Source organism: Ambystoma mexicanum, chromosome 5p (genome assembly GCF_040938575.1).
Source record: "Ambystoma mexicanum isolate Mex_15411 chromosome 5p, UKY_AmexF1_1, whole genome shotgun sequence".
In the NCBI taxonomy this organism is placed as follows: domain Eukaryota; kingdom Metazoa; phylum Chordata; class Amphibia; order Caudata; family Ambystomatidae; genus Ambystoma; species Ambystoma mexicanum.
This window is the reverse complement of record NC_090930.1, coordinates 725,328,234-725,354,467: the sequence shown is the minus strand read 5'-3', so window position 1 is coordinate 725,354,467 and position 26,234 is coordinate 725,328,234.

The window sequence follows — 26,234 nt, the reverse complement described above, 5'->3', positions numbered from 1 at the left end:
AGAAAGGACTTACCTTCTAGTCGCCATCAAGGAACACTCACGATACCCAGAGGTGGAAGTGGTCCATTAAACAGCGGCAGAAGCAGTATTGCCAGCCCGGTAAAAGATGTTTGCGACACACGGGCTACCCAGGTACCTAAAAAGTGACAATGGGCCCCCATTCCAAGCGGCCAAATTCGCCAGGTACATGGATGATCACCAGATAACGCAACACCTCATCACACTGCGGTGGCCCCAGGCGCAGTGATGCTGAAGGGTTCCAACCCCTTGTCTTTCCTTTCCCATCCCCCATAACTCGGATGCCTCCCCTCCAAAATTGGCCAACTTTCCAATTCAATGGCTGGGTTATGCAGATGACCTAGCCATAATGGATTTAACTCCGGGAGGTCTGCAGGCATCCCTGGATAGGTTGAATGAGTATCTTAACATCAACTCATCAGTTATCAACACTTCCAAATCTAAAATAATGATGGCCAGCCAAGGGAGATCCAAGACATCACGACATTCCACCAAGTTACCAGAGAGAGAGCAGACCCACAACCCTAGATACAACATAGTGTTCTCTCAATCAGCACATTCAAATGCCTTTTTTTTTGTTTAAAATGTTTTATTGTGGGTTTTTTCAATAATATAATAAACAGTTCATTAAATGTGTAGTCCATTATCTTATACCAACAAGGAGGTAAGAGTACGATTCTGGACAGCTGGAATACATTAGCTCAACATATTAATCATACAATTGGTGCACAACATAATATATCAATCAATGACCTGAAAGTAGCAATTGTTAGGTCGTGGTCTCGCTGGCAGCGCTGGCGTAGGAGACATCCCTATGGCTCTCAAACCTTCACAATATGGCAGCGAATCGGTCCTCAATTACTGATCACAACTCATCTCTCTAGATGTTCCACAAGATGGCCGTAGTGATGTAGGCTGCATACTTGCCAACCCTACTGATTTAGGCAGTAGGCTACTGCTTTTAAGCATTCCTACCGCCTACAGATTTGGGTGTCCGATCCTACTGCTTTTTACAGTGGCAGGTAATTTATGTGACTCGCAAGTCAATTAATCTTTCAGTGCCATGGGCGGGAAAGTGATCAATTTAAGTGATGGGCTCAGATCAATCCACTGACCTGACAACTACATGACTCTGGAAAAACTATAACAAATAAGGGTGCTGCTACCAAAGGGTAACTCTGCCCTGCACTCTGGCCGGGGCAGGCCTTCTTAGGTGAACCACTAGTGAAGGCAAGTGGCAGAGCGTAATGCCATCACACAGCATCTGCCTATCAGACTGGGGAGGGTATCAGTCTCCATGTTGTTCAGTGTTCAACCTGCACTGCAGGAATAGATATGTTCTGCCCAGGCTGCACACGTTGCCTACCAGCTCTGTGTGATTATTTTCTGTGAAGTTAGGTAATTGAATTTGGTGTTAACTTACCATTCACAAAATTATACATTTTAAACATTTGAGCGTCTTTGCATGTTGTCCTGTTTGAGAGGCGGTGCATTTTAGAATACTCCAGCGGTGCCAACAATGAGTGTTTGTAATTTCCTGTGATGTCATTGATACATTGATATGCTAAGTATCATTTTTGAAATTTGAAAAATCCTACATCTTTTTGGTCACAGAAAGTTGGCAAGTATGAGGCTGCTGAGAAAAGACTGGTTCTCTACTAAGACTACTACGGCGGGCGAATGCGCCGCGGGACGTGGCATGGCAGGCGCCGCCCCTTAGTGGGGGCTGCCGGGCCAGAGACTCGCCCCCCCTCCCCCTGAGCCTCAGCTTCCGGGCGGCACACGGGGGCGCGAGGGGGAAGGGTCAACCCACGTCCGCGGGGAGGGGGGGGGCCAAGGGGGAGGGGGCCGCCCCGGAAGTGGCTGGGGGGTACCTGGGATTGTTTGGGGGGGGGGGACAGGAAGCCGGGGGGGGAAGACCCTACAAAAGGGTAGGATCGTCGCAGGAACGATCTCTTCCTCCGGCTTCCTGCCCCCCTCCCACGTGTGGTGTGGCACAAGAAGAAGCAGAGGACGCCCGTTACCCTACGGGGGTGGGATGCCATGTCATGTGATATGCGTCACATGGGTGGTAGGCTAGTGAATGCAATGCATGCGGTGATCTTAGAACACCGAGTTCATCCTGCTCCCCCTCCCAGCCTAGTGGAATGAACTGCCTCAATTGGTATGGAAATTACGCTATGTGTCGGTGTCCAGCATTTCGAAGGCCTTGCTAAGTTTACTTTATTGTTAAGTCTTGAAAGGATCTAAAAAGTGCACCCATTTCAGAAGGAACAAGTGCTACCACGAGTTTGTGCAGCCATCTGTATGTTTGTAGATCAGTCATCTAGTACATTGTATATGCTGTAAATGCAAGGAAGGGGGTGTTGTGCGGCCAGGTCGATTTGCGGGCTGGTCAGCCGTCCGGTGTTCCGTGGCTGACGCCTGCAGTAGACGGTTATGGTGTTCTGCATCCAGTGTGGGGAGCAGTACATGTGCTGGTTAGTCCCATCGAGGCACAGGCTAAATTGTTGGTTGTGGAGGACACAGGTTTCAAAACTCGGTTGTCATGATAGAGGGGGAATGCACTCGAATTGCCCTGTATAAGGATTGCAAAGTTATGAAATAACGGTAATATCACAGTTATTGCTCAAGGGAAGTGAATATGAGGGCTGTGTTCATGGCACTGAGCTACTCAGCTCTTGGGTCATGGCAGGAAATACGGCAGAGGTGGAACTGTGTATGTTGTACTAAACCCCTGGTGTGGGTGAACGTTTATAAACTCGTATTCGCCATTGGCACAGACACCAGTGGTCCAGGTGGTAAGTGCTGAGCCTTGAAGGCGGGAGACCCGAGTTCCGATGCAAGGTTCGGAATCTCATAGGCATGTTTATGGATTGATTGATGGGAAACCACTGGGAAGCGGACAAGGAGTTGGTGATAGCTGCTCGCTGGGGGACTTAGCTACAATGCGGCAGGGGGCAGCATGGGATCGGGCGAGTGAGATGTTGGCAGGAGTGGAGGGGATCAGGCTGTGGGAAATTGTTACGACAATGGGTAATGTTTTTTGAACGCCGTGGCTGATGAAGGTAACGTTGCTAGGTAACAGAGAAATGGTCGGGTCACAGGAAACATGGTGCTAATATGGTTGGGGCGGTAATGGGACAGATGGGGTGCAGACCTCCAGGCGAAGGGGGCAGGATGATGGGATGGGGCGCACATATTGCAATGGTTTTGGAAAAGGAGTTGGCAAGCCCCCAAGATACAAAACAGCTTGGCGTGTAGGGGGCACAAAGATGGCAGGTGTCCGATAAGTGGTTGGGCACGCCTCCATGCGGCGACACAGGATGGAGTGCCGAGGGCGCAGGCATGCCGTGCCGAGGGCACAGGCATGGCAGTCGTGTGGGGATAGTAGGTCAAGCTGGCTCCCATACTATGATGCAGGTTGACGTGTTGGGGACCACAAATGCTGCACAGGTCTGCGCTTGGTAACCCTGGGTATTACACACGTTATTGAGGGGAGCTATTTAACTCCTGCATATCAGGTGCCACCTGCTCTTGATTCCCTCTGCTGGTTTTGATCAACAGCCCGGCAAGGCCAGCCCGTTCTATAGGTTTTGGATTAGTTTAATCTGAGCACTGGATTGGGGTTCGGCAGTGTTAGCCAGCAAGTTGCCCATCATTGGGTGTAGCGGGGCAACCTGCGGTAAGTTTATGCATTTCTTTCTAAGGTGGCTTTTCCTTCCACGGTGTGTGTTAGCGAAAAAGACACGAGGTGCGCAGGTATAAATGATGAATATTGGAAACAGACATAGCAGTATGCAGGTTGGTTAATGTCGTACCAATTACGGTTGGGGGATATTGCATGTAGTATGTGCTCTGTAAAAGGGCAGCATCCGCTCTCGCTAAAGGGGTCAAACACCAGTGTGGGGCCAGTCAATGCTTCAAGGGATGTTACATTGTAGTTTAAGGGTAAAAGCGCAACGCGGAGGAGGGATTTCAACAAGGGGATTGTCCACAAGGGGGGGGGGGGTGGGTTAAGGGGGGCCGATTCGTCACTGTGCGTCACCCCTCCCACAAACATTGACACGCTAGGGTATGTGTAACTTTATCCTTCCTACCAATCGGTCTCCTCTATCCATACTTAAACATGTCTGCATTCGGCGAGTACTGGCCACGATGGCACGGGGGAGGGGAGGAGATGCAGGAAGGAAAAATGGGGGAACTCTCTGCCGCCGGCAGCCCGCAGAGAGTCTTGGAGGAGTTACATTGCGATCCCTGTAGCAAAGCGCTGTCAGGCCCATAGGGGAATGCACAGCCAACAGATTAGACCTTACGGTGCCCCAGGAGTACTAGACTCAGGGGAGGCCCTGGGAAAAGGGGAGGGAGATAGGGGTCTTGGAAACCATTCCAAACCCAAAAGAGAGGGCCGGGGGGGATCAAAAGAACAAAGGTCAAAATACAACAAAGGTATACAAGGGGAAGCCCCCCGGGGGGGCGAAGGAATTGGGGGATGAGGGTCTCGAGTAGAGGCTGTGTTAGAGAAGAAGTTGGGACTGTGAGTCTAAGTAGTATGGGACACTAGTACATATGGACATCGCAGGACGATGACTTTTTAGGCAGGGAGAAAGTGGTGGTGGGTCGGCACCGGAGGTCGGGGCCGGCCCGGTGTATGTATGTGAAGTTGGGACACTGTCGGTGGTGTCTGTATAGGAACTTGCCAGTCGCAAGGCGCCAAGGGGCGGCCTGCGTTAGATAGAAGGGGACCTGGGGGACCCAGAGAGGGGAGGGGGCGGGCAGAGCTGCATTTTGGGTCAACAAGAGGAGAACTTAACGATATGGATGGGGGCAAGTGGCAATCAACGACAGATGAACACGGGGTAGAGAGAAGATAGACAGGGCCGGGCTACCCCAGAGGCGTCCGCACGACGCCGACGGGGAGGGGGGGGGCGACCCTAGGTAACCTCACACGGAGTAGAAGAACCTGTGGTGTGGTGAATTACGGATCGTATGTAAGATAACTCCAAGACTTTATGCAAAATAAAGCTGCTGTGGCATTAACACTTCCAATCGTACAACTTGTCTCCGCCTATTATTGCATACACAGGGAATGTGGAGGAGGGAAGGCCGGCACGGGAGAGAGGGTGGGGGGGGGAGCGGCTGGGGGGAGGTGCCGGCCTACACGATACCGGGGCTACAGGTTGGTTGGGTGGTGGGCGTGCAGTGGGGGGGAGGTGAATGGCGTTAGGATGCCCCCGCTAAGACTTATAGCTGTCCCAGAGGTGAGACCGGTGCGTTGCTTCGTTTCACTTTACTAAGCTATACGCTAGTTTTTCCTTTGCTGGTTAAGCGTTCTTTCTCTCCTTGCAAACCTCGCCCTTGCCTTTCCCTTGGCTTTACAGGGCACTGTTTGATTCCGGGCTCTCCAGACTTGAAATCCCTCCTCCTTCCTTGCTGCCTTCCTCTTCTGAATTTCCTACTGCTCGCATGCACTCCCCTTGTTCTGGCTCTGTTAACTCGGGCTGTCCCGTGGCTTGTCGGAATTTCCTTTTGCCTCCAGTGCATGCCGTGTTCTATTCCATCCACTCGGCTGCACTTTCACTTTACTCTCTGAGTGTGGTGGAATCTCTCCCTCCGCTCAGCTGCATTTCTCCTTGCCAACTTTTATGCTGCAGTCTATCCATCGGCTCAGCTGCCTTTCCCATTGCAGCTTGTGCATTCCACAGTCAGTTCTTGGTTTACGCCTTTCGCAGAGACATTATCGCACTTGGGATCTCCCCATTTGTCAGACTCCGCCTTAATGTTGCCCACATAGTGTAGAAGACAAATTCTACCTAAAAATATAACCCTGTGTATGGAAGAATAACCAATACCAAGGGATTTATTATATGGGAGCATTAACACGAACACCAGACCTCCTAGGACAGGAAAGGAAAGCCAGGTTAGGAACAAACCTTTCTCTGATTATGCAATAATTCACACTCTGTGAGACAAAACCAACCTCAATCAGGAAGAAATAATATCAAGGATACACCACAACGGGTGTTTGGGCAATCCGATTCTTTCCAGTAGAACGAACAGTGAGTGCCTGATGTATCTGGAAGCACATAAATAACAGTCTTAGCTCAGAATAACAAGGTGTTGCTAATTAGTTAAGTATGTAAGTGTAGTGAAATTCTAAACTTGCAGTGCAAGTGAATGTAAATGGTCCTTTTCATGTAGCAGTGGATCAACACTAAGAAGTAAGCCCATGAAGCAGCGACACAGTAGAGGGGCTATGCCCGACGGCAAGCGTACGCCTAATGGCCATGAAGTCCCCGAGCCTTCGCCAACTTTCATTGGCCTCTCTAGTCCGTACGGGGCTGAAGCGAGGAGGAGGGCTTCTGGGCTTACTTGGCAAGTGTATCCAGGAAACAGAACAGTTCGGCAACAATACTGGCAGCAAAGTAATTCAAGAACAAGGCCATCCAAGAGCAAGGCTATCCGTGTGAGTAATCCAGGTCAGCAACAGGTTGGGCTGTTAGGGAGAATTCTCTTAAAAGGATAATTTCCCTTACCTATAGACTCCCCCAGCGGCTTTGCTTGATTTGAAGGTTTTTTTTCTCCTGCTTAGAGTTAGACTCTTTTTCCCACTCTTAGGCATATTGTTGTGTGTTTGAGGCTATTTTTGTGCTTATGGTCTATGGGTTTTTTCTCACTCCATAGGTATCATCTTTTTACATGTGTGTTACACAGCACCCTCAGTGCAGTAACACAGGGTTGTCATAGTGACCCCAAACATAGACTGACTACTGTCTCCCTGGGCATGCAAAGTTACCATTGACTTTGCTAGTCAATAGTTATGAACAAAACCAGTACACACCATCTTACTATGGAGGTACTGGGAAGGGTTAATAGTTTTTCCCTGGTGTTCATTTTCAAGAGGGTACTGTCCAATCCCTCTCGTCAAAGTTTCTGGCTGGTGGGAGTGGTTACACCCATTAATATTCGACTGCAAATTTCCCTATGGGATGTTCCCATTTTTCGAGGCTACCACTTTTTGTGATAGCCTTTAACATACCCCGGTTTATTTAATTAACTTTACTCCGGTGTTTTTTTTTTTTCCAGATCTTAAATAATATTTCTTTCTCGCGTCTTCCTCTGTAATCCAAACCCAGGTCGGGGCCCTTTGTTCGTCCTTTTGGCGGGCTTCTGGACAGAAGCCCTCCTTTAGGCGCCAGTGAGTCTGGGGTAGACAGGATGTGTGGGAGGGGGACTAGGTACCCTGGACAGGGTTGCCTAAGCAACCCAAGTTGCACTCTGCCCTGATCCCGCCAGGATAACTACCCCGCTGCGTGAGTGACAGCTAGGGGGTATGAATGGGGGGTTTTCTGCATAAAAGCAGGGATCTGAGGACTGGAGGACAGGAGAGGACGTTGCCACTGGACCTGAGAAATCCAAAGAGGAGAGAAGCCAAAGACATCTGCAACGACTGAACCACCGGAGAAGCCCTGCTGCAGATCCTCACCACTTTTCTCCAACAACAAGAGAAGAGCTTCACCTGCAAGAGCCTTCTTCCTTTGAGCTGGTGGGCCAACCAGTTTACCAATTGCCTTCCAGGACCTGCCTTGGTCGAATCGCCAGTGCCAAGAACTAGGAGACTGGATAGCCAGGCACCCGTCCACCACGACCGCGATTTAATGGAGCGTACCTTTTATTCTGTTTTGGCATCACCGCGGCCGGCTTCTTCCCTGGGCAGTGCAGTGACTCCTTTCCTTCCTCCACAACGAGAGCCTCTCTTCCTCTGCTGGATCTCCCGAACTGCAGGAACTGCCAGGAACTACTGCCACCGTAGGAGCCTCATCCACTTTTAAGGTACATTGTTCCGCCAGGCCTCCCGTTTCGTTGGGTACTGCTAAAGGTGTTTTAAATCCTTTACTTACCTACTGGGCTGGTTTTCCCTTTCGTCCAACATTGTCTTTTTACCTTCTGCACCCTCCTTTTCAACCGTTAAACAAAGACTTGACTGCACCTACTAGAACTGTTTGATCCTGGGCACTTTGCCTTGTAACACTGACCATGGCACAGGCCTATTGACTCTGGCTAAATCTGTTACAACTGCCTTCTCTAGATTGCTTTTCATCAAGAAATGAGTTGGTGCACCTAAACTCTTATAACCACCTTTCCTTCCCCTTTATATATTGTTGAAGTTCCATTTTGCTCGGTTTTCACCTAAGTATTGCTTTTGCTAAAGTACTACCTTGCCTAACTTGTTCACAATCCAATTGGGAAGTGTTGCTGGTGTGTTTAGGAGTCTAACCCTGTATAACTTGACCTTTCCTTCCCTCTGAAGAAATTGTTAGAGTGCCATTTCTGCTTGGTTTACACTGTGCCATTTTGCTCAGTTTTCACTGTTGCTCAAACTTGTCTACAATTTAAATAGGGAGTTGTGTATACTTTTCTTGACTGTTTTAACTTACTTTAATGATAGTGATTTGTGTTGAGTTAAGAGTGTGTAAAATAAATATATCTTCTTTTTGATACAAAGCTTTGGTCAGTGTTTCCTTGTCCTATAGTACTGTAGTCCTATTGTGTAAACTGAGAATACTGCTCATCTCCCTCTTGAGATAAGTCTGACTGCTCAGCCACAGCTAACAAATAAATCTTTGTGGTACAGACTGATACCAAAGGGGATTTATTGCATATACCTGTGGTCCTAATCTTCTGTAGTGCTCCCTAAGGGAACTGAATAGGATTCTGCCTAACACGGGCAGCCCAGTTCCAGTGGGAGAAAATGATAAGCAGGTTGTAAACGAGTTTCCGAGTCAAAAGAGAAAACCAGAGGTCGAAGTTCCGAGGTAAGCGTAGCAGACAAGGAAAGCGAAGAGCGGAGTCCAGGAAAACAGGCAAAAGTTCCAAAAACCAGGTCAGCAAAAGTACGTAGCACAACACAAAACACACTTCAGCAAATTCAGAAGCACCGACTAACTGACAGGGCAGTGCTTAAAAGTTGCAAAACCACCTGACCTGCAGCGTGCCTGTGACGTATTGGAAGAGTTAGTGTGAATGCCACAATCTCCATGGTAACTTCCATTGTTTACCATACAACCTGTGTTTCCTTGTGGGAGATACAAATGTACGTGTTTTGTAATGAGTGATATTGCGTGGTGAACAAAGCCTGATTCGAGGGGATTGGGTCCTCCAACGTATTCCATATCTATGACAGGTAATCACCACAGCTGTGCTGCTTCAGAAACTTTTTTCGGCGTCTGCGTCCTGCGTCGATGACGTCAATGCGCCGTCGTCGAGGACCTCCTCCGACGTCATCCGATGTGATAAGTAGGACGCACGACGCCCGTAGCCTCAGTTCCGTTTTTTCCGCGAACCTGTTGCTTCGTGAATCTCGGTTACGCCTCGACTCTTTGGAGTTCTGTTCTTCGAACCTGTTCGTTTTTGTGAGAAAATCCTTCGTAAGAAGATGTCTTCTACTTAGTCTTCAACCCCGCGTCCGGGCTTCAAGAAGTGCGGGGAGTGTGGGTCCAAGATGTCAGTGACGGACTCGCACAACGCCTGCCTCTGGTGCCTCGGGGAGGCCCACGACACGGATGACTGTATCGACTGCCAGTCGCTCACGTCCAAAGCCTTACGGGAACGTAAGAAGTTGTTGTCGGTAGGTCGGGTGTCCAAGCCCCGGAAGTCAAAGTCTGTGGGGCTTTCGACGGATGATTCGAGAGGTGACTCTCTGCATCGTCGTCGGAAGTCTCGTGGGTCTCCTTCTAGGAGTCGGTCTCGCCACTCCTCGGCCTCTTCGAGGCATTCTCGGAAGCGCCGACGGCGGTCGTCTTCCAGGTCCTCTTCTGAGGACTCTGCCCGGCACGTCGCTTACCCCACCAGCCGTGCGGCGCCGGAGGAATGGGCTTCCTTTGGGAAGAAAATGCTGGCGATTCTTGAGTCGCAGGGTACTAAACCGTCCGCGCCCCCGAGTGGGGTTGGCCGTGAGAGGTCGAGAGACACTGCTCGCAAAAGTGGTCGGCACAAGTCACGGGAGAGGTCCCGTTCGGACAAGGGGACTCGTTCTCGACATACCCGTTCCAGGTCCCGGTCCTCGACGCGCTCGAGACCGTGTGCACCTGTGATGTCTTCGAGGAAGACGTCGACGCCTGAGGCGTCAAGGGCGTCGACGGGCTTTCTCGAGGCTCCGAGGAAGTCGTCGAAGCAGTCGACGCTCAGGTCGTCGAAGGACACGCTCGGAGCTCCGGCTTCGAGGACTGTGTCGACACCGTCGATGCTGGCGGCGCTGCATCTGACGTCGATTTACTCGACGTCGACGCTGATCCTCTCGGCGCCGATGCCTGTTCTCTCGACGCCGGCGCCGATTCACTCGACGCCCTCGACGCCTTTCGAGGCCGGGGTGTCGGAGGTACCCCGTGGCACAGGGGAACCCCCTAGAAAGGCTCTGGTTAAGAGCAAGCACTCTCGGGTGCCTTCTTTTCACCACCTGGAATATATTTCAGAGGTGGATGAGGATTCTGATGGCCTGGTTCCTAGTCAGGTTCCAGATGAGATGGTCTCGGGCCATAGCCAATTTGACGATTTGAGGCAGTCACTGCAAGATGCCAGTGGAATGGACACCTCTCCGGAGGTGGAGTTTTGTAGGCCTGAGCCTGGCTCTCATGCCGATTCCTCGTACCGGCACCTTATGGCTAGGGTCTCCGAGTACTTGGGATGGTCTGCTCCCCCAGGGGAGTTTGTGCAGGATGATCTCACAGACATCCTTGATGTTGGTCCCCCAACTGACCCGGTACTGCCGTTTCATATGGCTCTACAGAGAAGGGTGGCGGCGGCTTGGACTGCTCCGGAAAGTCTCCCGGCGGTGGGCAGGTCCTTGTCGCGAAAACACCATCCAGCCAGTAGCGACCCCTGCTACTTGACCAGGCACCCCACTCCGGAGAGTTTGGTGGTGCAGACGGCCACGGCCCCGGCAAAGCAGGCATCGTACCCTACCATCCCTCCTGATAGGGACGACAAACGTTTTGATGGCTGGGCGAAGAAAGTGTTTTCTTCTGATGGTATGGCGCTTCAGGCGGCCAACTCCATATGTGCCTTGTCTCATTTCACACACACTCTGTGGAACTGTGTTGCGTTAGCGGCTGAACATATTCCCGAAGGGGACGAACGGGATGGTTTCCTTGCTATGGTCCAGGATGGTAAGGATGCCATGTGTGAGTCCGTTCAGTCGGGTTTGGACATGGCTGAATTCGTCAGCAGGTCCATGGCGGCGAGCACCGTGATACGCAGGTTTGCGTGGTTGCAGGAGTCGGGGTTTGCTCCTGATGTGCAGTCCCGGCTCCTCAACATGCCCTTTGACGGTGAACACCTTTTTGCCAGCAAGGCTGACGAGAGCCTTGAAAGGTTGCAGACCTCCAAAGCTGCAGCGAAGTCGTTGGGCGCTGCAGTTCGCCAACCTCCGCCTTTTCGTCCTAGGGGACAGCAAAGGAGGGGTGGTTCCTTTCGCTATTACTCGTCCTTCAGTTAAGCGAGAGGAGCTAGCAGTCAAAGAGGCCAACGCAGGGGTACCAGAGGTGGATGTCAGGGTACCCGTGGTGCCAAGGCCGCTCGGGCAGTTGCCTCTTTGCCCTCAGGTAACGCCGCAGCCGCTACCACTCAGTCATGAGGCCGTGTCCCATGGTTCGCCGGTTGGGGGAAGGCTGGCGCAGCATCTTGTAGAGTGGCGTGCCATTACTTCAGATGTGTGGGTTCTGGAGATCATAACCCACGGCTACTGTCTTCTCTTTTGGCAGAGGCCTCACGACAATCCACCAGGGAACCTCTCTTTGAAGAGTCCGGATCCGCTCCTTGCGCAGGAAATTCAAGCCCTGCTCGAGAAAGGCGCCATAGAACTGATGCCTGTAGCGGAGAGGAACAAGGGATGGTATTCCCCTTATTTTTTGATTTCGAAGAAAGACGGGGGATTGAGACCCATCATGGACTTGCGCGGTTTGGACAAACTCCTCAGGAAGGACAAGTTCAAGATGGTTACTCTCTCTCAAGTCCTCCAGGCCCTTCAGCTTCAGGACTGGTTGTTGTCTCTCGACCTCAAGGATGCTTACTTCCATGTGCCGATCCATCCCAAGCACAAGAAGTACCTGAGGTTCGCGGTTGGCGACTCACACTTTCAGTTTCGGGTCCTGCCGTTCGGATAGACCTCCGCCCCGAGGATTTTCACCAAGCTCATGGTGGTAGTGGCAGCGCATCTCAGGCAAGGGGGGATTCACGTCTACCCCTACCTGGACGATTGGTTGATCAGGGGGAGCTCTCCCGAGCAAGTCCTGGATCATCTGTCCGTCACCTGCCACTCCCTTCACAGGCTGGGCTTCTCCCTCAATTTAAAGAAGTCCCATTTGACGCCAACACAGTGGCTCCAGTACATCAGAGCAGTGCTCGACACTTCCCTGGGGCAGTGTTTTCCTCCCCAGGTGAGGGCTCTTCACATTCAGCAGATGGTACACAAGTTTCAGCATGCCCAGACACTCCCAGCGTTCGAGTTCTTGAGGTTGCTCGGCCTCATGGCATCCTGCATTCTTCTGGTGCCAGAGGCTCGCCTGCGGATGAGATCTTTGCAGTGGGCACTCAAGATGCAATGGTCGCAGTCCTCCGGCAGGATGTCGGACCCGGTTCAGGTGCCGCCCTCGGTCGCCCAGGACCTTCTGTGGTGGGCCGTCGAAGGCAACTTGATGAAGGGGGCTCCGTTTTGGCTTCCCTGGCCGGAGGTGACGACCGTGACGGATGCATCCCTCACGGGATGGGGAGCTCATGCCAACGAGCTGACAATCAGCGGTCGTTGGTCTCCGTCGGAGTCCAGACTGCATATCAATCTGTTGGAGCTGAGGGCCGTCAGGCTAGCCCTGAAGGCTTTTCTGCCGACTGTGCGAGGAAAGAATGTCCTGATCCTGACGGACAACACAGTGGCCATGCACTACCTCAACAAAAAGGGGGGGCAGGGTCACTTCCTCTGTGCAGGGAGGCGATGCAGCTCGAGTTCTGAGCCATCCAGCAGGAAGTTTCGATCTCTGCAGTTCATCTGGCCGGAGACGGCGGATGCTCTGAGCAGGCAGAGCACGATCTCTCACGAGTGGGAGTTGGCTCAGGAGATTCTCCTGGAGATCTTCGCCCTTTGGGGGACCCCTCAAGTGGATCTCTTCGCCTCCAGTGTCAACCGGAAGTGCGAGAGGTTCTGCTCACGGGAATTTCCTCCAAAAGGAGCCTTAGGAGACGCGTTCGTGGTGGAGTCGTCATTCCCACTGCTGTAAGCGTTTCCTCCAGTCCCCGTCATCCCGCAAGTGCTGCGGAGGTTACAGAAGTTTGGTTCCCGGATGATCCTCATTGCTCCGGCGTGGGCTCGGAGGACGTGGTACCCGGACCTTCTCGACTTGTCCATCTGTCCTCCACGTCGTCTTCCCTACCGAGACGATCTGCTCTCACGGGAGGGGGGTCAGGTTCTCCATCCAGAGGTCAAATCCCTCAACCTTCACGCTTGGCTTCTGAAAGGTTGAGGTATAAGGATTGGGACCTCCCTGAAGACGTGATGGAGGTGTTGCTCTCGGCCCGACAGCCAGCAACAAAGTCTCTGTACCGTTGCCGTTGGCGTAAGTTTTGCGACTGGTGCAGAGTTCAGAATGTGGATCCTTTTGCATGTGACATCCCCATGGTTCTGTCCTTTTTACTTTCTTTGGCCCACAGGGGCTTGCAAGTGGGTACCATTAAAGGTTACCTGGCGGCGCTGTCCATCTTTAAGCGCTCGTCTGAAGAGTGTTCCTACTTTAAAATCCCTTTAATTTCACAGTTTCTGAAAGGGCTCACTAATGTGTTCCCTCCGTCACCTTTCCTGGTGCCCGGTTGGGATTTAAACCTTGTTCTTAAGTTTCTTATGGGTGCTCCGTTTGAGCCTTTACATTCTTGCCCTTTGAGGCTGTTAACTCTGAAAACTGTGTTTTTAGTTGCGGTTACTTCCGCTCACAGAGTGAGTGAGTTACATGCACTTCCAGTTAAGCCACCCTTCACTGTATTTCACAAGGACAGGGTTGTCCTTAGAGTTTTCCTTCTTTTCTTCCGAAGGTGGTTTCGGAATTTCATTTGAGCCAGAAGGTTGTTCTTCCGGCGTTCTATCCTCCTCCACATCCTGGTAAGGAAGAAGAGAGGCTCCATAGGCTTGATCCTAGGAGAGCTTTAAGCTTTTATATTTCACGCATGTCCCGGGTCAGAGTGGACGATCAACTCTTTATTGGTTACGCTGGAAAGCGTTTGGGACAAGCTGTGACGAAACAGACTTTGTCTCGCTGGATTATTTTGGCCATCTCGGAGTGTTACCGCTTGGCGGGTAAAGACCCACCGGCCGGCTTGCGGGCCCATTCTACCAGGGGTATGGCTGCATCTACTGCCCTGCAGAGGGGTGTTCCTATTCGCAACATCTGTGATGCAGCCACCTGGGCTTCAGTACATACATTTGTACGTCACTATTCCCTCGATTCCATCCGAGGACAGGATCTGGCCTTTGGCAAGGCGGTCCTTTGCTCTGCTATTTGATTGGCAATTCTAAATTTTGATTCTAAATTCTTTCCCTCCTCCTTGCTATGGTACTGCTTTGGGAGTCTGTCATAGATATGGAATACGTCAGAGGACCCAATCCCCTCGAAGAACAAGTTACTTTCTTACCTGGTAACGTTCTTTCGATGGGATGGTCCGACGCTCCCTCCCTACCTTCCCCGCTGCAGAATTTCTTTTGCGATTGCAGCTTACGTTCCGCAAGGCTTTGTGTCTGACTGGCAGTAGACTAATGTCACACGTTCTGGGGGAAAAAACTACAACTGAGGCTACGGGTGTCGTGCGTCCTACTTATCACATCGGATGATGTCGGACGTCGGAGGAGGTCCTCGACGACGGCGCATCGACGTCATCGACGCAGGATGCAGACGCCGAAAAAGGTTTCCGAAGCAGCACAGCTGTGGTGATTACCTGTCATAGATATGGAATACGTCGTCGGACCATCCCATCGAAAGAACGTTACCAGGTAAGAAAGTAACTTGTTCTTCTATTATGGGGGGACAGTAAGCATGGCCATATATGTGGTTTCTGAGTACGTGGTTCATTGTTCAGCAAAGAACGTGTTTTAGGAACGAGGACCGATGTACTAGATCTCAAACCGCTTTGAATCCTGACACCATTCTTGTGCACTATCGGTGCTGCAAGGAGGTATCCTGCCAGCACATCCAGATTCCTTGTTAGGATTCTCTATTCATCTGAATTTCAATGCTTCTCCTCCGGGACTACAAAGGCATTCTGCACAAGCTCCGCTGCTGGGAGACAAGAACACCTGCACAGGTTTTTTTTTCCCCCTTCAGGGGTTTTCCACGGGAGATTTGGGCTTGGCCCCAGGTGAACCTCCTTAGCTCTATTACCATTAACAGGACTCGGGAGAAGCTTTCTGGGCCTTGTTGCACATACACCATTCCACCGGATCTGGACTTCCAGGAAGAACAGGCAAGTTCTTTTGTACTAGTTTGCTGCTCAGACTGCATTACTGTATTACCGGGAGGCTATGAGGTCTAACAAGCAAGCAACGCCACCCCATCACGATGGATCAGATGCAGCAAGTAATGACTGCTCTACAACAACCTACCCAAAAAGTTCAACAGCTAAAGAACGAGAATGCAAATCTACTGCAAATGGTAACTGCAGGACCTGTCCGATCCAAACTTCGACCGTCAGCCTTTCCTTCGGGAAAATTTGATGGGAATCCAAAGAAGTTGAAAGAGTTTATTGAAGCTTGCATTGTACAGTTCACATTGAAACCCGCCTTCTTTCCTACACACCGTTATAGGGTCAGTTACATGGTTTCCACTGGCTTGGGCTACACCTTTGGTTGTCACAAACAATGAGATACTGGTTTCTTATCCAGCCTTCCTGAACAGTCTTCAGTCGATGTTCAGTCAAGATCAAGATCAAACAAGGAAAGATGCCCATTTTGGCTTATATTATGGAGTTCAAAACTTTGGCAGCCGAAACGACTTGGCCAGATGACGCTTTGTTGACAATTCTCCAGCGAGGACTGTCGGAAGACCTAAATGACGAGATATCAAGGGTTCCCTGACCCCCTAACCTGAAAGAAATGATTACTCTTGTCCTGCAAGTGGATTTCCGTCTTCAAGAGAGGTTGGCGGAAAAACGCAAAGTCCGCCCTTTCCGTCCTTTGGAAAATGTTCGTTCTCTAAGTCGGACTCTTTCCAGTGAGGAACCTATGCCGATAGGAATGGCTCGGGGTCCATTAACCCTGGAAGAAAGGAACAGGCGCAGGAACTTGGGGTTATGTATGTATTGTGGCTCAGATAAACATGTATTGTGGCTCAGATAAACACGTTCTGAAGTATTGTCTGATCACTCCTCCTCGTCAGTTGGGAAACGCCAAACCGCGTTCCTAAGAGGAACTACAGAGCGGGGAGAAAGCACTTGTTCCCAGACACAGGTTCCTGAAGGAGCCATCATGATGGTTCTCAGAGTGGACTTGCACTATAAGAAAACAGCTCTTCAGAGTGTTCCGACCTTGATAGACTGTGTTGCTGCAGGTAACTTTATTGATGATACATGGGCAAAAGAACACCTTATAGCATGAGAGTCAACTGCCATTCCCATACAGGTAGAAGGAGTGGATGGTACTCCTCTATCCTCTGGGCCCATCGTGGAAAGAACGACTAATTTAACTGTCAAGATTTCTTCTCATGTGGAGAACATAGCTTTCGGCATCATCAAGGTGACTGATTCCCCAATCATTCTGGGGATACCCTGGCTCTGTCGCCACAATCCTTTCATCAACTGGACGGTGGGAAACATGTTCTTAGGCTCTGAGCACTGTCTCTCACAATGCCTTCAAGAAGGGGCCATTGCATTCTATACACAAGCTCACAGAGAAACCAAACAGAATATATATTTTCTCTCTTCTACCTAAAGAATACCAAGAGTATCATTGTGTCTTTTCAGAAGAAGAGTACAAAGAACTACCTCCCCACATGCCGGAGGACTCCAATACTGAAATCCTACCCGACAAACAGGTTCCTTTTGGTCCAATGTACAACCTTTCTGGATCAGAAAAAGAGGCACTTAAACCCTATTTGCAGTCAAATTTACAAAGCGGTTTGATCAGAGTCCACATCTCCAGCCAGAGAATCTTTGTTTTTTATACCTAAGAAGGGTACTAAATAATGGAGGCCATGCATTGACTACAGAGGCTTAAATCAGATCACCATAGAGGACAAATATCCTCTTCCTCTAATCCCGGATATTCTCAAGGCCATCAAGGGAGCTTTGGTATTCTCTAAGCTGGATCTCAGGGTAACCGATCATCTCCTTCGCATTCGCATTGGATGACGAATAGACGACGGCTTTCCGGACACCATTCAGTCATTATGAATAATGCGACATGCCATTTGGCTTAGCTAATGCCCCAGCAATCTTCCAAAGATTTATGGATCATCTATTTGCTGACTTGCTGTTACATTCCGTTGTCTATTTAGACAACATCTTCATTTTTTCAAAAGCCCTGGGGGAACACAGGAGCCACGTCTCAGAAGCTCTAAATCGTCTACGGAAGAATAATCTGTAAGCCAAACTCGAAGTGTTCATTCCATCAACCATCTATTAGTTATTTGGGTTAGATACTGTCCCAAGAAGTTGCTTCTATGGACCCTGCCAAAGTACAAGCAATCCAGCATTGGAAGGAACCATCTCCCGTCAAGGATATCCATAGGTTTCTGGGTTTTGCAAATTTTTACCAGAAGTTTATTCCTAACTTCTCAGCATGGATCCTACCATTAACTGCTCTTCTCAAGAAAGGTTTGCGGTTTCTCTGGAATGACTTCACCAGAAAGGCTTTTCAACTACTCAAGGAGCTTTTTATGCAGGCTCCCATCCTACGCCTACCTGATCAGCAACGACCTTTCAAATTGGAGACCAATTGTTCAAATTCCGCCATAGGAGCAGTCCTGAAACAGCTTTTTGATGACAATTGTGAACATCCCAGAGCCTACATGTCCAAGACTCTGACCCCTTCGGAGCAAAACTATACTGTCTTTGAAAAGGAGCTCTTAGCAATCAAGAAGGCATGTACATAGTGGAGACATCTACTAATAGGAGCAAAGCATAGTGATCATAAGAACCAATCACAGAAATCTAAGAGTTCTACAGCAAAAAGAATGGCAAAACAAGCACAGTGGGCTTATTGTATTTCACAATATGATCTATTGTTCACATATCTGCCAGGTCTCAAATCAGATGGCTGATGCTCTATCGCGTTCGCATTTACTTTTCGGAAAAAGAGCTTGCTCGTGAACCCCTACTACCCATTGCCTCTTTTCTGTTCACAATTTCTGGGTTTCTTCAGCGAGTTCGAGCAGCCACTGCGATGCAAGATCCCGAGATAACTGCAGTAATCAGGAAACACGGATTAATGCAAGAAAAGGACATGTTGTTTCACGATAATCCCCTTTATGTCCCCACGCCTGCACTTCAGAGACAAACAATGCTCATGTGTCATGACACCAAGACGACAGGCCATCAGGGAGTACGAGTTACAGTTGAAAACATAAACCGTCATTTCTGGTGGCCTTACTTGCAAAAAGATGTACAAGAATATGTGGCCTCCTGTATGATATGCCAACAATGCAAAACACCATGCAGAGCTCCTCAAGGGAAACTGACTCAACCAGTTTTGCCCACACATCCATGGCAACATATAAGTACGGACTTTATAGTCAAATTGCCACCCTCGAGTAGCATGACTGCCATCTGCCAAGCATGACTGCAAACTGGCCTGTAGCCTGCTCCAAAGGCAATACTGACTCTGTACGCACTAAGAAGTGAGTCCACATTCAAGCCCATGTCTCTGCGGCATCTAACATCTCGGCCGAACTCTTTAAAATCTGCAAGGAGCTGGCCAACCCTTCTGCAGTATCCACCCCTCCTCTCACCTCCCAGGCTCTGTGCAATGCCCTTGCCTCACACTTTATCTCTAAACCCCAGGATATTTTGTCCACACTCTCCTCCTCTCCTGCTCCTCTCCCCTCTCCTTCTCTGCCGGCTGACCCTCCTTCAGCTACCACCCTTACTCTTTCTCCTCCTTTTGTCTTTTCTCCCCTGATGAGGTCGCTAGACAAGTCCGATCTATGAAAGCCTCATCAAAACAGGTCCATCCCTGTTCCTCTACAACCATTAAGGACCACATTGATACCCTTGCTCCGGCCCTTGCCGATTTCTGCAACCTCTCCTTTGCCTCTGGAACTTTCCCCTCCCCTCTGAAGCACTCCCTTGTGCATCCTCTCCTCAAGAAACCCACAGCTGATCCTTCTTGTCCAGCTAACTATCGCCCAATTTCCATTACTCCCTTTTTGGGTAAGCTCCTGGAAAAGCTTGCCATCTCTCAGCTTAACCTTCATTCTGACTCTGTTGGTTCTCTCCATGACCACCAATAAGGCTTCAGTGCTGCCGGAAGCACGGAAACTGCTCTTCTGAATATCCGTGAAGACCTGCTCTCCAACCCTGACTCTAACATTCTCTCTGCCCTCATCCTACTTGATCTCTCCTCTGCTTTCGACATGGTCAACCATACCACCCTGCTCAATCGTCTCCGTGACAACCTGGGTATCTGTCATGCCTTCCCTGCCATCGCAAGTCTCCGCCCCCTAACCTTCCTTGCTGGGGCCTCGGCGCTCTCACAGACCGCGGGTCCCTTCGGCTCGGTCCGCGGCGGCACCCCACCCCTCGTGGTGTCCTTTGTCCCCGTCTGTCCTGGGGTTTGCCTTGGCGCTTGGGGGCACGCAGGGGTACCCTCCGACTGCACGGGCACCCCATGAACCCGACGCTCTACACCTAGGCAGTCACGTGAACCGACCAGCGGTCACATGACCCAGAAGCAATGTAGGAATCGTTCAGTGACCCGGCAAGATGCTTGAAAAAGAGCGTCGGTCCTCTCCTCAGTGCTTCTCAGCTGTTTTCATCAGCTAGTGGCTATTTTACATACCCTCTTGCTGGATTTCACAGATTTCTGACCTTGCTTTGGTTACCTGGATTGCCTTTTGGACTTGCCCACTGAACCTTGTATCCTGGAACTGTTTTTGACCCTTGGACTGCCTTACCGGACTGCTGCCTGGATTAACCTTTGGATTTGTTTGCCCTTGGGATTATTTGGTTATGAATTTCCCACAACTCCTGGAACATTTCTGGTACTACCCTATTCAGTGCTTCCCCAGATTCAAGTACCCCACCAATCTTAGCCACTTTGACTGCCAGCATCCTGCTCTCTGCTCCTTCAGGTGGGAACAGTCAGGTCCCACGCTAGCACCAGTTATCCTTGGGGTAGGTGTTTATTATTATCCTATTCGCCCTTAATCATTGTGGTAATATAATACTTGCATTCTAACCCCTGCTTTTCTTTTCAGCCACCCGGGGCCCGGTGTCTCCTGTTCCTGCCTTTATCCTGCTGCCCCAATAACCGGTCAGCGAGTAGCATAGCTCTTCTCTGACTGGTGCTTGGGGACGGAGGCATTATAATCCACGTGGACCTCAAGTCGTAACAGTGTCACCAATCAGGCTCTGGCCTGGCTGACCTCTTTCTTCTCTGATCGACCCACCCATGTACAAATTGGATCCTTCCTATCTTCTATCTCCCTCTCTACTTGTGGTGTTCCCCAGGGGTCTAACCTCTCGCCCTGGCTTTTCAACCAATACCTGGCAACTCTCGCCTACTGCATTTCCATTTTCTGCTCACATTTCCAGTGCTATGCTGATGACCCCCAACTCATTTTTAGGCTTCCTTCAGCCACCTCCTCTCCTTCCCTCATCTCCGACTGCCTAATCGCCATTCCAAACTGGTGTGCCGCCAATGATCTTTGTTTAAATGCCAACAAGACAGAGATCCTCCTCATTGGTACACCCTCTCCATCTTTTCCCCTCACTCTCTGGCCGGGCTCCCTTGGCCCTCCTCCTGCCCCTACCTGCGAGGCTAAGAACCTCGGGGTCATCTTTGACTCCACACTTTCCTTCTCTGCACACATCTCTGATGTCTCTAAAAAGTCAAACTTCTTACTGCACCACTGCACCTCCTTAGAGGTACTCTTCCTTTCCTCTCCTTCCCTCAGAAGCTCACTGTCTCCCAAGCTGATTCTCTCTAGGTTGGACTACTGTAACAGCCTCTTTCTAAATCTACCTGCCTCCACTCTCCGCCCTTTACAACTAATCCAGAACAGGACTGCAAGACTTGTCCTTGGCCTCAAGCCCTGGGATCATATCTCTCCAGCTCTGAAATCCCTTCACTGGCTCCCAGTGGATGCAAGGATTCCATTTAAAACCCTCTGCATTGTCCACAAGGCTTTCTGGGGCCTGGGTCCAAAATATCTTCAACTATCCCTCCATAAATACCTCCCCTCTCGAGCCCTTTGCTCCTCTACCTCTAACTCCCTCAGGGTCAGTCGTTTTTCAAAGAAACGAGCTGGGGGTAGATCTCTGTCTTCAGCTGGGGCCTCCCTTTGGAACTGCCTCCCTGCCACCTTGAAACTTGAGGAGAACTATCTACGGTTCCGAAAGCTCCTCAAGACCTTCCTCTTTGCTTCTGCCTTTGCCTCGCTTCTCCCCTGCTGATCTGCTTTTCTCTCTGCGCACTGTGCACCTGACCACCCTCTGTCCTTTGGGCCCAGGTACCTGCTCACCCTGCCACCCTCCTGCACTGCCTCTGGGCCACCCCTTGCAATGGGGCCTGTATCTGTACCCATACAGTCTCCCACCTACTCTTCTTCTGCACTTATCAGTTACACCCTATCTGACTAACCTAGCACTTTGCCACCTACCGGCTGCACTACCACTGTTTATCACCTTTATTTAATTTATTTAACTTATTATTTAGTTTGTTCTATCCTATGCTCTGCACTTTTCCAATTTCTCCCTCCTCCCATGCACTTCCCCATTTTCCCCTCCCACATGCACTTGCGCGTTCTCAATGTCACTGGGCCTAGTGAGATTGTTTTTTTTGTTTCTCTCCTGTTCCTCTCCCTTCCGCTAGTCGTGCTCTGAAACACCTGTGTACGAGCGTGATATAAATAAAATATCATATCATATCATGGTCATGGCACATTTTGAAGCTTTGCCACAGGTCTCTACAGCTCAAAGAATGTCAGAGATATTTCTTAAAACCATATTTCACCTCCATGGTTTACCAGAAACGATCTTGTCTGACCGGGGACCTCAATATACTTCCAACTTTTGGATATTATTGTGTGAACAATTGGGAATACATACAGTCCTCACTTTGGGTTATCGCCCTCAGTCAAACGGCCAGACAGAGAGGTTGAATTAGTCTTTAGAGTAGTATCTAAGGTGTTTCGCTTCATCCTCCTATGACAATTGGGCAACTTTACTTTCATGTGCTGAATTTGCGTATGTAATGCTTGTGCGAAAATGCGAGCCAGAGTAAAATGGCGTCGATGCGCAGGCATTTTGGACACTCATCTCCCATCACAGTAATAAAACCTGCGTTTCCGCGGGCCTCACAGAATAAACGAGCAGCAGCGTAAACAGTGCAAGGTCACATAAATATTATTGCCGAGTGGACTTACTGTGGAGAATAGTTATTGTATTGTCCACTGAAGGACGAATACAGAAAGGAAGTCGCAGCGTCCTGCAGGTACATGATAAGGGGTTCTGGGAATGAATGCGAGGAGAGGGGTGCTGGGTTTTTCCACTTCTAACTGGTCTTTTCCACCCTCTGTGCCTTCGACTTGTGATCTGCTCTTCGGCCGAGGGCGGACACAACTGAGAAGCGCGCGGAAATGCCCCCATAAAGGAGAGCGCATTGCATGGCAAAAGTTCATTGGAATTTGGACCCCTGGGTGATGCAGTCCTGCTGAGAGGGAGGACGCTCCGCCTCAGAGCCCGTTGGAACCAGTGATCTCTTTGCCTACCTGCTGAGGGACTAAGCAGTGTTGTGGTGGCCAAGATGAAGGTGTCTTCTGCTTCCTCTCTAACAGTGATGTTTCTTATATCCATATCTTTATATATCTAAGTGTATGTTTGTTTATCTGTATATATATAACGTATGAATAAAGGGCCTAAAACGAGCCATTTGTTTTATGATATTGCATAGTTTGTGTGTGGTCTTTTGCTTGACTGAGTCCAATAAGTCGCTTTTGCTAGGGGGATGTGGAGGTGCAAGTGTAAGTGCTCCCCCCACATGGCCAAATAGACGCAAAACAGCGTACAACAATGCCATGCACTCTTTTTTAAGAATGAGTCCCTTTGTATGCATCTACAGGTTCCATCCAGTTTGCATACCGGTTTTGGACGTCAGAGTCACAAATTCTCCTTCCCTTAATGAACATGTGAGCAACATCAAGAAGGGACAGAATACCGCATTAAAATCATTAAAGGAGACTAGAGCCTACAGCAAACTAATGGCGGACAAACACTGGCTTCCTTCTCCCAACTGGGTTGTGGGCGATCTCATGTGGCTCTTGTCCCGTTTCTTACCCAAGCATTTCGTACCCACCAAACTAGCCCCATGCTATTTTGGTCCATTTATGACCTGCAAGACAATAGGACCTGTAGCTTGCAAACTGGAGTTACCTTATTCATGGTCTCGCATCCATCCAATCTTTCATATCTCTCAGCTTAAGATATATCATCCTGATCGATTCTCCAGGAAAAACGCATGCATTCCCCCTCCAGTAGACACTGATACAGCACCTGAATATGAAGTCAAGGCCACATGTGACTCCAGATACCACTGAGGACGGTTACAGTATTTGTTGGACTGGAAAGGTTACACTCCTGCCGATCGCACATACGAACCAGCCTCGGGAGTACATGCTCCCCGTTTGTTGCACAGATTTCATCGCCTACACCCATGGAAACCGGGTCCAGTGACTCTTCGGGGGGGCATACTGTTAGGAATTCGCCATCCTCCTAGTCTTTCTGGCAGCGCTGGCATAGAAGACATCCCTACAGCTCTCATACCTTCCCAATATGGTGGCGAATGGGTCCTCAAGTACTGATCACAACTCATCTCTCTAGATGTTGCACAAGATGGCAGCAGTGAGCTAGGCTGCTAGGAAAAGACTGGTTCTCCACTAAGACTTATAGCTGTCTCGGAGGTGAGACCGGTGCATTGCTTCATTTCACTTTACTAAGCTATATACTCGTTTTTCCTTTGCTGGTTAAGGGTTCTTTCTCTCCTTGCAAACTTCGCCCTTGCCATCTCTTGGCTTTTAAGGGACACTGTTTGATTCCGGGCTCTTCGGACTCAAATTCCCTCCTCCTTCCTTGCTACCTTCCTCTTCTGCATTTCCTACTGCCCGGCAGCACTTCCCTTGTTCTATCTCTGTTACCACGGGCTGTCCCGTGGCTTGTCGGCATTTCCTTTTGCCTCCGTGCATGCTGTGTTCTATTCCATCAACTCAGTTGCACGTTCCCTTTACTCTCTGAGCATGCTTAAATCTCTCCCTCCGATCGGCTGCAATTCTCCTTGCTAACTTTTTTTGCCACAGTCTATCCAGCGGCTCACCTGCCTTTCCCATTGCAGCTTGTGCTTTCCGCTGCCAGTTCTTGGCTTCCGCCTTTCGCAGAGACATTACCACACTTGGGGTCATCCCCATTCTTCTTGTGCACTATCGGTGCCTACACATACGGATTCCTTCTAAGGATTCTCTATTCATCGGAATTTCAGCTGTGCTCCTCTGGGACTACAAAGACATTCTGCACAAGGTCCGCTGCTGGGAGACAAGGACACCTGCACAGGTTTTTCCCCCTTTGGGTATTTTCCCCAGGAGATTTGGGCTTGGCCACAGGAGCACCTCCTTAGCTCTATTTCCATTAACAGGACTCAGAAGAAGCTTTCTGGGCCTTGTTCCACGTACACCCTTGCAATGGATCTGGACTTCCAATAAGAACAGGCTAGTTCTTTTGTACTAGTTTGCTGCTCAAACTGCATTACTGTATTACCAAGGGCTACAAGGTCTAACAGCAATATTTCAACAGTTTATTCAGAATGGCGACCAAATGATAATGGTACAACAAAAAATGCTACAATGTTTGTCAATGTGCAGGTATTTGGTACGTGGGTAGCGATCCAGTGTATGCCCACCTTGTGTTTCGGTTGAGTGCTGTTTATTGCTGGGATATGGAAAGCTAGAGTAAGGAAGTTAGAGAGGAAGAGATAGAAGGGGAGAATAGTAGTGGGACTTAGTATTATGGTGACAGAGAGAGCGAGACATTTTTGTGTAAATAAGGACATGGAGGGACTTCCTAAGTGGGGCACCTTTCGGGGGAGGTGAGCATACAAGGCCTGGGAGACTTGGGGGTCAATTGAGACGAGCAGTGATTGGGATGACCCTAGTGTTGTACTAGTTTTAGAGGAGCACAACCTCCTTAAAGCCTGCAGTTAGGAAATGTAGGCATGCATTTAGCAAAGCTCATCAACTTATCGGCATACTCACAGCTCAACTGTTTTGTGGATTCCAACAACCTACTAGACCCTGCACAATCAGGCATCCATCTGTGCCATGGAACAGAAACCACTCTGATCTCGATCTGGGATGACCTCAAAGTCTCTGCAAACTCTGAAGGATGCACAGGACTTATTCTTGACAGAAGCGCTATCTCTATTCCCCATCTTATCAGGCACCCCAGTACCTACCGGCGCTTAGCTGGGTGTCCCAGCCCCCTCACATTCCAGGTAGGAATAGTCACTGACCCTATTTGTCTGATCACAACCCCCCCCCTCTCCTTAACAGCTGGTGACCTTGCAGAGTCCATCCCTTCGTATACCTCACTAAGCTGGGACCCTCCCCTGCCCCCCATCTCCGTCCCCTACCTTCTAACCCAACCCCATCCTTCCCCCGACTGCCCCCACAAAACCCCCATAACCAACAGAACTACCAAACCAAATCAAAATACCTGCAACTAGTGCACCCCCAATGGTCTACCCCTTTCACGAGAGGTCGACTGTGCGGTTGTGCTAGAGGCGCACTTCAGGCACCGCCCCAACAGTGTGGGCACAGGGCCAATGTGCGCTTTCAAATGGGGGGGTTTAAAGGTAAGAGCAAGGAATCTGCCTCCTCGGCATCCCACCACCCCCACCCATGTCACAGCGACCCCCCCCCCCTTTTGCTGCTGCGGTTCAGCAGCATCCATATGTTGCTTTGTGGCGTGAGTTCTTAGTTATGGGG